Consider the following 15,941-nt stretch of genomic DNA (forward strand, 5'->3'; position numbering starts at 1 on the left):
GACTGGCATTTGATACCATGTCAAAGATGCGGGATCTAGAGCATGGCAAAGGCGGAAGCTATGGAGGATGGAAGATAAAGACACAACTCATGTTGACATGACAATGCGGACAACTGTTACACAAGTGAATTAGGTTTCAAGATTGAGACTTGAACTCATAAACACAATCTTGTGTATGGACAACAATGACACAGAAACTTGACATAAAGAGACAAGTACTATTGCATTATCATATATGAAAGTGATAGTTCAAGTACATCATTATATAGAGTTCTTTGGTAGCACTTAACATCCATTGTGCATATGGGATTTGTCTCTCTTCCTAGAATGAACTACATCTTCCTAGCCTAGCTGTCCTATAAAAAGGGACTAAAATAGGTGTGATTGAAAATATCTCAACAAACCTTTTGGGAGGAGGGATCCACTAGCTCTTCAAGCACCCCAATGATTTAAAGCTAGTTGTCCCTAGGATGGGAACATCAACCCCATAGGGATAACTAGACCACCTAGACCCATCATGATCCATCCACTGAGAGATGCTTCAATAAATTACATAGACGAGCCAAATGAGGATGAAGCATACGTAGACCCTTACGTCTCATACAATGAAGAGGGAAATCCCATCTTGATGGATTTTAGACTAGCGTTGGTGATGGTGTTGGGCAAGAGAAGAGGTAGAGGTCTAGGAGGACAAAACTAGGAATCCATCACATGCTAAACTTGTAGTCACCCAGGACACATCTCATCACGATGCCCCAAAAGGGTGCAAACCAATCAAGAGAAGGCCGACACCTAAGATGCCCTGAGTGTGGGATCACACACTTGTATACAAAGTGCCCTAGGTGGAAACCTTCCACTAGTTTGGGTATTGTGCCATTGGTACCATTGGGACTATTTGGAGTTGAAACACTTGATGGCGCAGCCACACCAATTCTATTGAATATCATGACTCGAGCACAAGCAAAGCATGCTAGTATTTCATTACTAGACAACCTAGCAAACTTGGTGCAGCTTCCATAGGGAAGAAAAACTGTCCAAACTTATTGGCAAAAGAGTGTAGATCCTAATGAAAACTTAGCGGTTGGCAACTTGGTCATGACATTGATATCAACCCCTCTGATCCTACCTTTGGGAGAGTTGCTCAGGCAAAACCCGATGCTGTGGAAAGCATTAGGGGAGTTTTGAGGTCTTAAAAATGTTTTTTGGAGATAGAGAGAGAGTGCTCTAGAGTAATAGGCGAAAAGACTTTGTAACATAAGTTCTATTTAAAAAATACAAAAAACTATTTTATAATAAAGTAATAAATATTATATTATATTATATTATATTATGAATTTATATTATCAATATCTATTTTTTGCCTCTTACATTCATGATTATGACAATCTTTGTATTAATGATATATCGTCCCAATCACTTTTATTTAATGATATGTCTAAATTAATGATAATGACATGTTTAACCTAAATTCAAATTAATAAAGAGCTTGGCATTTATTTTTTCCCTTTTCCCTCCTTTCTTTTATCCCTCTTGTGTTTTTCCCTCCTTTGTGGTAGCTTAGTCATCTGTGTGCGTGTGCGCGCATGCGTGCGCAATGGATACAGAAATTCGATCTTCAACAAGGCATCCAAGCTCCCAAATCACATCCATATCAATGTTTAACTCATTCCAAAAAAATAGAAGATTCCTACATTTATTAGCAAAGACAATTGGATCACCATGCAATAGGAAAAATGTGGAAAAATGCGAAGATATGAGAGCTCATTCATCTCTGCTTGGTAGGGTAGAATCTAAGATTTCAAGCTTGGAGAAACTAAAAATAGCATAAAAGAGGTTCTGGTGCTACATATGTTTATGCATAAAGAGCTATATTTGGAACCTGGAAGTTCAAATCTTCCAATGTACAAGCCAAATTGTAAGGGTTTGATTCTTAAGGTCTTTCTTTTCGTTTTCCCTATAACATTTGTTCATTTGTCTTGTAGATATCTATCCCTCTAATCTTAAGGAATGGCAACCAGTTGAGTATATTATTTAATGTGATGCATGGCTTGATTGGAGAAGAGATGTACAAAGGTAGAAAGAAGACAGAGCTTGTAGAGAATGGAATATTCTTCTATGAACATAGAGAGCATTAAAACCTAGTATCTCAAGTAGTATAAGCAAAGTTACTTTGTTCATGCCTATTAATATATTTGTTGACTTCATTTCTAATGTTGAGATAAGAAGATCAAAGGCCATGCTTTCAATGAAGAGACTAATATATGATCATGTTATACAATTTGTTGATGAGGGATGGGACACTAGGATAGAAGGAAAAATTATATGTAAGATAGATCAAGACTCTATAGCTTGTAAGTATATGATTACTACTCAAAATTTCAACCTTAGTTTTTATTACAGTAGATGGCATTATGTTTGGTGGTACTCTGGTTGCTTTAGACCAAAATCTTGATAATTTTAGCAAATATCCTACAATGGATCTTAATGTTTGGTACAATGAGAACAAAAGGTTAGATCATCATGTATGCTACATCAAGTGAGGATGGATTTACAGAATGAAGATATTGAACTACCATAATAATTTGTGTTCCAACTTAATAAAAAATGAGTAAGTTTTTATATCATATTATATCCACTTAGGTGTATATCTTATTTCACTTTCTAATTAATAAACACTTGTAATATTTTTTTTACAGATATCAACGAGGAGACACAAGAATATACAATGCAAGGATATTGAAAAATATATATATTTACTATAAATATAAAATACATGTACAAATTTTATGGCAAATTTTTGTCAACCGTCTCCATGACTCATACACAAGGGCTCACAATCAATGAGACAAAGCTACTTTGTTTTGAGAATTTTTCTTAGGAGAAGGGACATTCTTTCTAGGAGTCCTTTTACCTATCTTTGATTCTTTGGTTGCCTTGGGTGTTGAAGGCATATCTTCACTTGCTGTTGTAGTTACATGTACCTCCTCTCTTTCCATGTCCAAGCCACCACTATTGTCCATTCTTGTCGGTTGTGTACAATTGACCATTATGTACTTCATGATCTTTGCTCTTATATACTAAACATGCTCACTTGTATAGCAATCCCTTGTAAACTATCATACATTTGTAAAAAAATATTTTTAGTTATTATTAATTTTTTACAATAGACTATATTATTATTATCAATGGACTATTTTATAATAAACCTCTATCTTAAAGTTTAGTATGTTTCACATTTCCTTTATAAGTTTATCATCATTGAGATAAATAAACTGAACCAATCTTTTGGCATTTACAATTACTCTCCAGCCATAAGAGTAACTATCATCCTAATAAGGATATTGCAATCAACAATATAAAGTAAAACTATGAAACTTTTTTATGGTAGTTTTAGAATAAATTTTCATATTATGTTCCAACCATATTAATCAAGACCTTACAGCTACTTATCTATATTAAATTGTCATAAGTAAGTCATAAGGCATGTGAGGCTTTTTCTCTAGCACTTCAATCAATCTTTTTACAGCTTTGTACCAAAAAGGCAATAAAATGTAGAGTTATTACAAAAGAAAGATCAAAATACTTAGAGTACCTACAAAACATTATCAAAATATCAAGGAGACCCTAAATTATATAACTTACAACTTGGCATTTTCATGGCTTCCTTGTATAGAATTGATGAGGAAACATTTCCTCTTCATACAGTCTATTCCAATTAGGCTCGAATGAGAACTGAAAACAAAAATATTTCAATAATCTAGCAAAACAAGATCTCATAAAATCTAACAAAATATCATATTACTTACTTTTCATTGTATGGAATTATAAGAACCTCCAAAGTTTCAAAGTCAATTGAATTGAACCAATGGTCAAATGCACTTGCATCAAGCTCACTCCTCATATAATATGAGATAGATGGATCAAGAACCTCAATCTTTTTTTGTATATCAAAGGGGAGCTCATGAATTACACACCTAACAAAGGAATGGAGATAGTAAGCATCAACATAAAAGTTTATTGCTAGAAAAATATAGCGAGTAAAAATAAATTTTGGTATACTATATATCATCCCAACAAGAAGAATAGAGTCATTCACATCTCTCACTTTATTCTTGAGAATTTGAACATAGTCAGAGTCCAAAAATACCATATCAGATCTTTTGTTAATATCACCAGGTAAAAAGAAACAAACATTGAAGCCCTTAGGGTTAGCCGTTTCAAGAAGGGTAGATAACTCCTCTTCAAAAGATGAGAGTTGTTCTGTTTCCTTTCCTTCTTCCTTCTTTCTTTTATATTGCCTCAATTTACTTGCCTTCTCTTCTGTGGTATTTTCCTCTTTCTCATGTTGTATTGTGTCTTTTTCATGGGTGACATATTCAACCTTAAGACCCAGATCATTTTTCTTCTTTCTTTATGGAGGGACATTTAAAATATTGAAAGCCTTCACACTAGAAAGGGGGACTGGCTCAAGGACCTTTGAAAACCTGTATCTTAATCTCCTAAAATTTATCATGTCTTTATCCATAAGTGTAAACCTATGTGCATGAGCAACACAGATATAAGACTCAATCAAAAAATCTTATGTAGCCTCCTGAATATAGTTAAGAACTATCCTAGTCCATCTAAAACTATCAAGGCTATGCTTTTCACAAATTTCTTTGACAAGCCTTTGAAAAGACAGTTTTGGAATTGCATTATTCAAAGCCTTCAGTGCACTTCTAGTCTCCTTTAGGCATCTAACATGTAGTGAGAACCTTCTCCTTGGCTTTGATTTCCTTGTAAGTTTGGAAGGCTTGGAGGATTGATGGATCTTTGAGGCAAGACCTCTAGGATCAACTTTCTACTTTATTGTAGTGGCCTTTGTTCTAGCCATGTGAAAAATCAAAGAAAACAAATAATACAAGTAAATTAGGACAAATCTCCAAACCTTTGACATAATGTTATCTAAAATCACCTAGTAGCAAATAAACACTAATCACATAATCTACTTCCAATTTGAATAAAACAATGCAGACAAAAGATGGATGGAACACGAGGAGACCCTATGGACAAGAGAAACAAACACCCTCTTGCGTTTTGACACATCACTCCTTTTTAGGATACATATTTGATCAAGAAGGGTAGATAACTCCTCTTCAAAAGATGGGAGTTGTTCTGTTTCCTTTTCTTCTTCCTTCTTTCTTTTATATTGCCTCCATTGACTTACCTTCTCTTTTGTGGCATTTTCCTCTTTCTCATGTTGTATTGTGTCTTTTTCATGGGTGACATCTTCAACCTTAAGACCCAGATCATTTTTCTTCTTTCTCTATGGAGGGACATTTAAAATATTGAAAGCCTTCACACTAGAAAGGGGGACTGGCTCAAGGACCTTTGAAAACCTGTATCTCAATCTCCTAAGATTTATCATGTCTTTATCCATAAGTGTAAGCCTATGTGCATGAGCAGCACATATATAAGAATCTTGGAAAAACTCAATCAAAAAATCTTATGTAGCCTCCTGAATATAGTTGAGAATTGCCCTAGTCCATCTAAAACTATCAAGGCTATGCTTGTCACAAATTTCTTTGACAAGCCTTTGAAAAGATAGTTTTGGAATTGCATTATTCAAAGCCTTCAGTGCACTTCTAATCTCCTTTAGGCATCTAACATGCTGTGAGAACCTTCTCCTTGGCTTTGATTTCCTTGTAAGTTTGGAAGGCTTGGAGGATTGATGGATCTTTGAGGCAAGACCTCTAGGATCAACTTTCTACTTTATTGTAGTGGCCTTTGTTCTAGCCATGTAAAACATCAAAGAAAACAAATAATACAAGTAAATTAGGACAAATCTCCAAACCTTTGACATAATGTTATCTAAAATCACCTAGTAGCAAATAAACACTAATCACATAGTCTACTTCCAATTTGAACAAAACAATGCAGATAAAATATGTATGAAGCACGAGGAGACCCTATGGACAAGAGAAACAAACACCCTCTTGCGTTTGGACACGTCACTTATTTTTAGGATACATATTTGATCAAATATAATAAATGTCATGAAGTTTTGTAAGTCTCAAAATAGAACATCTTATTATCAACAAGTATTCTTCTGTGTCATCAATTTCTGTTGAGCTAGGATTCTATATTAAGAAAGTTGCATTGCGGTGACGTATGAAACACGAAAGAAGTCTTGTCCATGGGAAGAGCCATGACTTATCACATTTCATATATTGCAATTTTTTGGGATTATTTGAAGAAACTTACATAAGTGGAAAAATATTTCTTTTGAAGAAACTCTTCGAGCCATGACCATTCATGGAAAAAGAATTCCATTTGAAGAAACTTGCATTCTCAACAACATATGAAAGGTGAACGAACTCTTATCGACTGGAAGATCATGACTAATCATGTTTTATATGTTGAGCCTTTTTTTGCACAATTTGTCAAGAGTTGTCAAGTGTTGCAGAGTAACCTCAAATTTGTCAAAGAACTTACATTTTCAAGGGTTCAGCACATATGCTGGGCGATGAAACCTTTTTAGTTGCCTTGCGCTGATTGAAGAATAATTTTGCGTGTTGAAGAATAAGTTAGCATTGCATTGGTATGATTGAGCATAGAAAGAGATTTGTCTTTGAAAAAACTCTTTTGCAGTTTAGGATTTGGGTTTAAAAGGATGTTGGTTACACATGTGGCTACCCTAATGCATAGTTAATTTCACACTGCGACAGGAAGACCGTTTTTGCATGGGAAGTTGTGCAATGTGTCACTTTCTTTTTTGGTATGATTGCACTTTATGGCTCCGATTTTTAAAGGTAAAAGATAATTCTTAGCATTTTCTTTCTCATTTTAAGTTCATCTCCTTTGAATTAGTGCATTGTACATCTTAGAAAAATGCATGGTGACCATTTGAATATATATATATACATATATATATATATATACATATATATATATATACATATATATATATATATACATATATATATATATATACATATATATATATATATATATATATACACACACACACATACACACACACACACACACACATATGAAACTCACGGTTAGGTTTATGTTAGTATTTCTTTCATGTATTTTGTCTTGTCTTTCGATGAGCTATTTATCTTGTAAGCATCGTAATCTTAACTAAACATATTCTAACAAAATACCATTTATTCTCAATAGCAGGGACTACAAATATCAGGCAACAAACTTTTTCTTGTCATTTTTTCTCTCCAATCTTGAATTTCGAGACATTGAAGATGATCAAATGATTCACATATGTATGAAACATGATTTTACCATTTGCAAATTGTTTTGAAAGTATATTTTTGCATTTCATGAGTCTTCAATGTCGAATAAAAAATGAATAATGAAACACGAAACTTGGAAATTGGTTTTACTTAGTTTTACGTAGTTTTGAAAGTTTGTTGTGGCATTTCATAATACATCAGGAACTATAAATTATGAAACTAGTTTAATGTAGTTTTGAAAGTTTTGTGAATTATGAAAATATCATAAGCGTGAGGCTTAGCGAGAGGAGAGGGACCGAACACCTAGATAGGTCAACAGGTTGCTAGTGCAATTGCCCCTAGCTAGGTTTGTGGTCTTTCCCTTAGAGAAGTTCATGATTTTGAATAGTTTGGGAAAAAACAAGGATATTACCACATAGGAAAATATCAAATACTTCATTGAAATTATCGAGAGCTCACCTTGAGCGACAATATAATAGGAAACATGACGTTTGAGGGAGTGGCATCCATTAAATAATGGGATTTTGATGTTCTAGATGCATTGTTTTAGACAAAATTTTTGGATGTTTTAAATGCGAATTCGTCAAGTTTTGATGTTCTAGATACATTGTTTTGGACAAAATTTTTGGATGTTTTAAACGCGAATTCGTCAGGTTTTTTGGTTAAAGTGATGTGTGAAACACGATTTTATGAACTATGAAGTGGTTTGGATCATTATTTTTGTGTTTCATGAGTCATGAATGTATAACAAAATTTGATCGATGAGACACATAATTTTTTTGCTTTCTCTCTTGCATTTATAAATCTTTAACATAACAAATGGCAGACCCATGGCGCACTTGGTTCAAAGAGAATGGGAAACGAGAGGGATGCACTGCTCAACCTCTCTACCCGTATGGCATAGTCCCATTCCACTCCCCTAAAACGACACGAATCAAGGTTCTAATCTAACAATTTCTAAGGGTCGTCGGGCATTGGTAAAACCTTGTGAGAAGCCTCCCAGTTCTCTGGGACCACCCTGCCGTAGGACGGACCTATCGGGGGTTCCGTCCACCTGCTTCCCTTAATAGCTTTAGTTTTCTAATTAGATCCTACCACATTTATGTGTGACACTTAAAGTCAGTTTCATTAATTAAGACTTTTAGGGAACATGGTTCATTCGCATAACTTATAGCACAGACACAAAAACAAAGCAAAACAATCTATTGACAAACAAGTTCAAACAAGTTCCTTAACTTATCTTCAAGTTAATCTTTGTCTCCTGCCCATATAGGAGAAATTATGTATCCCTTCTGTCCAATAGAAATATCCATTTGTCCCTTTGCAGAAGTAATTGCTCCAAATCACATGGCACCACAAACTCAATCCTTTATCTATAATAGGATCTCCCAACATGCCTACACGTTGGGGGCCACGAAGGTCTTCAAATCCATTCTAGACATAGTAGGGGGTGCCCAGAGCTCCACCTGACTCGCAAGCTGTCTAGGAGTGAAACATCGTTCCTGTGGATGGCCTTTTTACCACTTGACCTTTAGCCCATGAATCTAATAGTGCCCTCTTTGGGTTAATCCGCGGTGCAATCATGGAGGTGATCCACCCGTGCAAAATATCATTCCTTAATTAAGTCCTTTAAGAATCAAACACAAACAAGGCATTTAGCCCTAATATCATTTTCTAGGAAAACATTCCTTTATTCCCATGGCAACTTGTCATCACAGACCCTTGCCATGCATTTAGTATAAATCACAAGCACTTGAAACAATTATCCAAGCAACAATTAATAACCAGTTGAATGTAAAAGCATTTAGGATGTTGTTCGATTCGACTGTAAAAAAAAAACCAATTGTATTCTTCACAAACAATGCAAGAATAGTTGCGATAATATTTCCATTGCATATTTGCTCTTATCCTTTGGGATCAAAGAGTGATTCTATGTAAAATTTACTTAACTCTTGTATGCAAAATTTATAATGTCATGATTATGCCATTCATAACCCTTGACAGATTCCTCCTTGTAAATGCTCTATAAATGAACAAGCCATATGCAACTAGGTGCAATTAACTTTCCTTAATACATGCACTTTGCAAGCTCGATCTTTTGAATACATGAGATAAAATTTATCCCTTTTGATACCTTATACTCGTGCATCATAGTATAGGCCTAACGTATCTCATACAAAATCACAATAAGCATTCAACAATTTGGACATATATTACTTACGATCAAAACCACAATTGGATTGAGGGTGATGCCTTCGTCTGAACCTTCGTTGTTGGTTAAATCTGATGGTTCCATTGGCTCCAAAAGGGGGGTAAAACCTCAAGACACTTGATTAGAAAGCTCTTAGTTCACTCCTTCTTTTTTTCTCTATTTGAAGTGTTGTTTTTTGTCTCTAGACTGTGATCACGGCGCACGCGATTTCGCAAATCCCTCTCTTTATTTTTTGTTTTTATAAAATCTCCAAAACTAACTAAAACATCACTTGTCTTTTCTTTTAAATGACATCCAGTTCTAGAAATCTCCATATCTTTTTAGGATAATATCTAAAATATCTAAAATATTCTAGTTTTGCCCAAAATTTAATATTTTTGGACCATCCAAACTATACACATTAATACTAGTGATTAATATAGCTCATAAGTCTTGTTCACGTTGTAACTTCCGTGAAGGGTGGCTATAATCATTGTTAATTTGAGAAAAATATGAGATTTATGACTCTTAAATTTTTTAACATATATTTTTAATTAAATAAAAATCCTTAATTATTAACGTTAGTTAGTTAGTTTTTTTTCCCTTTAGTTAGTCTTTAGTTAGTAATCTTACTAACTTATTAATTGACTAACTAACTTTCGAACTAACCAACTAGCTTTTATTGTATGGAAATATTATACTTCTTTCCTTCAAACCTGAGTATATGTTTCATAGAATTTGTAATAGTAGTGGGTTTTGTTCTCTTCCTTATTGGTTCATAGTCACTATCCGACTCAATATGAAGATGATAGAGAGGTCTTTTACTAGAGCTATAGAGATCATTAGATGACTGATCCATAGCCAAGGATGTGATTAGAAGATTGGATTGAAAAACTATGTGAATTAAAAACAAGAAGGAAAACGAAGAAAAAACTAGTAAGGACGGGAAAGAAAGAAGAGAGTGAGAATGGAGGAAAGTAATCAAACATTGAACAAAATTCTAAGTGAATATTAGTATTCACTTTAATGAGGATGAGTAAGATATTCAGTATGACAATCTTTGTCACCTTTATGGCGACCTAGATTTCTAGGTTTCATGTGACCATGAGAATATCTTGACAATGATTTATTAACAATTTTTTATATATTTAATTACCAAAATATAAAAGGTTTTAAAAATATAAAAAATGATTTTAGTTTCTAAAAATTTTTATCTCCCTAGGATCACTTACAGGGCATTTTCGAGACCTCAAATTTCCCCTAACGGGTTGAAGTAGTGGGTAGAATGACATGACGAGCTTGGAGCGATCAACTTGCTTGACCATGATGTAGTAACACACATACCAAGCTTAACCTTGAACTCAATGCCTAAGTCTTTGCACGTAAATGCCTTTTGGGAAGACATAGAGATACACACAGTCTTGCTTATCAACGCATTAGGAGATGCTACAAGAAAGGGAATCATAGATATGGGAGCTAGTATGAGTGTGTTAAGCCATGCAATCCTGCAAGCTTGGGGTAACCCACTTGTGGAGATCGTAAGGTTTAATGCCACGCTGGATAAGAGAATAAATGTTTGACCATTTGGAGTGCTAAAAGATTGACTCTTGAAGACAGTGGGAGTCTAGTTCTCAGTTAACTTCATAGTTATGAAGGGAGTGGACTACGACATCCTGCTAGGCCAACAGTGGATGTGAAATGCACGAGTAATAGAAGACTGGGGCAATGGTCTAATGCTCTTAGGTAATAGATCCGAAGGCGTAAGAGTCAAGATAGATACTTGGAAGATTGTTTCTTTACCCATTGTAAAGTTTACAAAGTACTCCAGTCAACCTAGATGCTATCTATGCCATTTTGAAAGTAGACGTATAAGTTAGCAATTCCTATGGGCCACTAACAAAGTATATCCCTTGCCCCGAGGATGAGAGGGATTGGATACATTTGTTAGCCACCATCAATCTACCATTCTTAGATGAAGAGGAGGATTATAAGTAGGTTACCAGGGCAACTAGTGAGTCTCAAAAAGTCACATCATCTTAGTTATCACCGAAGAGTAGGATCCCACCATCAGTGCCACTCTGCATGATGGGGCCAAGAGCTCTAAAAATCGACCAACACCAATGTATCCACCACATGAGCCTCCAATGCTAGAACCCCCTATAAACATGATAGTTTCCATTGTCATCGAGATAGAGGATGGGGATGAGGAATTGGTAGCACCTACATATTTGTGCATATTGGCCATTGGTCACACAACATATGTGTTTGACATGTTGAGATGGCAAGCTTAACATGTGTGGACATTTATGATGGACTGCTTGGCTAGATGGGTCCACACATCTATACTTAGCATGTTGATGGTCAGTATGATCCTCACATGGCCATTGACTCTATTCTTGAGTGAGCTTCCTGTTGTGTATACAGTGTGTGTTTGGCATAGCAGCTCAAGCAAGTCCCCCCACCATGCGATTCTTGACATGGTATCAGAGCCACACCATTGAGAGAGATTGGTTTTGAGGACTGAAGTGAAGGAGAAGAAACAAGGATTTGAGTAAGCAAAAAATGTTGTTGTGCCACTATGCGCATACCGTGTAAAAAAATCTAAAGTGTGGCTTCCTTTTAGATTTAGAGAGCCAATGCCACTTTAGGCATTAGTGTTAGTGTCCATGGTTCAAAATATTAGATTTTTTTTTTGGACAAGTTTTCAGTCAATTTTTTATATTCTAGATATTATCTCTTGTAAAAATCCATAAAACTATAGACAACTTCTAGATTATGATAACATGTAAAAGAAAGCATGTAGCTTTCAGCTAATTTGAGAGGATTTTATGTAAAAAGAGAGATTAGCAAAATCGCGCGACGCGTGATCGATGTTTTCAGGCAATGAACAACACTCCAAAGTGGGAGATGAAGAAAGAGTGATTTGGCACAATTTTGGCCAGGTGTCCTGGTATTTAACCCCCCTTTCGGAGCTAATGAAGGCCTCAGATTGGCAATTTGAGCAGCATAGAGAAAGGCATTATTTTGTACACGTTTTTGTCTATTAGAGTTATATTTTCTCATAATACTAAAAGAAACTGACAGGCTTCATCTCTATTAGTATTCTTCTATATTTTATAATTCTATTTTGAAGTATTCTTCTACATCTCCAATCTCTTCCAACCCCTTATCTTTTGTCTACTCCTCTCCTTGAATCTACATTCACCCTGTTGTCACTTATCTTCAAGAACTTGGCTTGAAACCTTCAACCCTTCTCTTATCTCTACCATCTCTAGAGTCTAAGCTCTTGAACCCCCATACATTCTTCTCTTGCCAAACCCTTGTGGTGACCTTCAACCCTACACGGTGCAACATTTGTGAACTTGACATGGAGGTCGGTGCAAGAGAACTCCAAGATGGGGGATTCTTCAGGAGATACTCTACAACAATTGGTGTGCATACTGCAACAAACTCAACAACAAAAAATCCAAATGTTACAATAACAACAATAAAGGCAAGAAGAAGAGAAGATTGATTCCACAGCTATCAGGGCCCTAAAAGAAGTTGGGCATGAATTAAAACAATTTAATGGTCAAAATGTCTTTGTCTTCATTTGTTTGTATGTTGAGAAAATGCTCTTCTTTGGAGTACCGCAACTTGCATGGAGTTGTTATTTTGCCAGACTAGCCAAGCATGGTCTTCAAGAAAGAATCCATGGTCTTTTCCAACAAGATGCGGATTGGGCTGCATTCAAAAAAGCCCTATGCAAAGAATTCTTCTTAGAAGACTCTAGCCTTATGACGAATAAAAGTTTCACTGAATGGGTTGAAAAACCAAACAAAGGTCTAGCTGCAACAGCTCTATACCATGAATTTGAAAGTAAATTTGGACAACTTGATGTTGAAGATCAACAAACTATGGAAGGTCAAAAGATTGAATTGTTCCTTAAGGATGCAGATCCCACTCTGCAAGAAAAGCTTGCTGATCACCTAGAAGATGCTACCTCCAAATCAGGAGTCAAGACTGCATGGACAGATGTTACTGATGCAGTTAACATGATTACTCAAAAAGAGCGGATGCGACTAAGATTGGGCTCTACTTCAACTTCAACAACTCCATTGATGGAGCTTGTTTCACCTTCAAAATCCCCTATTCCTTTGACTAATCAACCAACTCTTTCTTATTCTATTCCTTCTAAAAATGATGTCATGGATGAACTTATTAAAAGCATGTGTGACCTTCATTTGAATCTTATAGAAATTTGTTCCAAAGTAGAGAAGCTAAATGTCAAAGTTGAAGAACAAAGATGATCATCAACTCAAAGACCCATGAGAGAAGGCTTTAAGAGACACTGTATTTGGTGCGATAGCCAAAAACATGACAAGAGGGAGTGTTTTGCCTTTCATGGGGCTGAAGCACAGAAGCTCATCTTTTGAATCCATGCAGCTAAAATTGGTCTTCCACTGGAGCCAAATTTTGGCAATGGTGGAATGAAGAAAAGATTATAAGATTTAGCTATAAAGAATGCCTATGCAACAATTGATGTAGCTATTTATGGATTGCAAATTGAGCCAACTAAATCAAGTTTGAAAGCATGTAAAACTAATGTGCAATCTAAAGTATGGATGCAGGCACTAGATAAAATGGAACGTGGTAAAGCAGCCAAAGAAGATTTGGCTAACACCAGTCAGTGCATTCGCTAGTTGGAAAGAACTGGTAGATTATTTTTTTGCTTTTGCACATTTGGCTGACGTCAATCATAAAGAAGACTTGATTGAAGAAAAGAGAAGAAGAGAATATGAACCAGGGTCTTCCTCTTCTGGCCCTCCAAAATGGGTAACTAGAAGAATGCCTGAACAACCAAAGCTTGCTGAAAATATAACCCCAGATCAAGAAATGGAAGATGCACCACAAACAAAGAAGACTAAAGGAAAGAAGAAAGGCAAGCAGCCAGGCTGCAAATTGCAGCTTGACATAGAATCTACAACCGATCTCAGTCCCTTAGGCAAAATTCTTAGAATTTCCAAACATGAATTCCATGATGCAATTATTAATGTAATCAAAAGGAAAAGGCAATATGTTGGTGATGAAGCTGAAGAAATAGTGAATGCTTTTTTGCAAGTTCTTCGAGTTTTTATGCAGGATGAAGATAAGATGACTTCACAAGGAATTCATCTTGAAGCAGTTAAAGAATTAATTACAGCAATTGAAGGTGAAGATAAAGAAAACATGAATGCAAAAATTAAAGAAGTGAAAGCTGAAAATGTAATGGTCGGCTGGTCCAAACCAATTGGGTAGCCCGTCTCTCAAAAAGAAGGCCGTCTACAGCACATACATGAGGAGGAAGAGGCTTGGTTCATTCTAAGCAGTCACTACTCTCGTACGCATTGGGCAAGAGTAACAACGAAGACAATTGTCAATTTTGGAGAAAAAGAAATACCATGTATTGCATTCTTAGACCATGGCTCGGAGATAAACGTCATGGCAAGGAGTCTCTTTGAAAGTGGTGGATGGCCCATAGATATTGATCCAGGATGGTAAATGAGAGCTGCAAATAACTCTTTGGAGAGTAATATGCTGCATCTCCTAATGCGCAGGTAACTATTGGAGACATAAAAGACAATTTTCACTTTTTTGTTCAAGAATCTTGTAGTTACCCTATCATTCTTGGGCAACCTTACATATCTCAAGCCCATTTGGAAACAAAAGCTCTTGATGATGATTATTCCTATGCTTGAATTCGAAGAAAGGATAATGAACGAGTTGTCCAATTTCTTACTGTGTGTGTTAACCATCATCGAAACAGAGATCGACTACGTGATTATCATGTGCCTCCTAATGCCCGAGGATTCAAGGGTTTTCGGGCTGCACTACTATAAAAGGAGGCTATGGTAGTGCATCATGTAAAAATATTGAATCTCCTTATGCTACAAAAACTGTATGTAACCCTCAAATGAACAAAGGTGGAAAATCTGGAAAAGCTAAAGCAGAAGACAAAGGCCAAGGCAAAGTGAAATGGAAGATGAAGGCGCGATATGAAAAATATGGAAACACAAGAAGTGCAGAAAAGTCCTAAATAAAGGAAAAATGCGCACAAGGAAAAGTGCAAGTCAATACTTTTGTAAAAGAGCGCAAGCGCATCATGATTTAATTTAAGGAGTGTTGGGCTCTCACCCGTGCAATTTGTAAATGTAGATGGGTGGTGAAAAGGAAGCTAGGAAGATAAAAGGACAATGGGAAAAAGGGCCTAGGCCACAGCCGACCATGTAAAAAAGGGGGTAAGGGGATGACCGCCCAAAAGGGATTTAGGGTTTTGTATATAAAGTTGAAAAGTGAATGAGAAGCTCATTCTTGCGTATGGCCAAAAGTGGCTCTCCTCCTCTTCCTCTTCTTCTTCTTCTTCTTGCTTTCTTGAGCTTGTGCTTGAGAGAGGGAGTGTTAGAGTGTGAGGGTGTAAGTGTGTGAGGGTGAGGGACCAGAGAGAAGAAGCTCTCCATCTTCTCCTCTCTTCTTCTCTTCTCTTCTCTTCTCTTGTC

The sequence above is a fragment of the Lygodium microphyllum genome, chromosome 11 (assembly GCF_053477565.2).
Source record: "Lygodium microphyllum isolate KBCC chromosome 11, Lygodium_microphyllum_v1.1.10, whole genome shotgun sequence".
In the NCBI taxonomy this organism is placed as follows: Eukaryota; Viridiplantae; Streptophyta; class Polypodiopsida; order Schizaeales; family Lygodiaceae; genus Lygodium; species Lygodium microphyllum.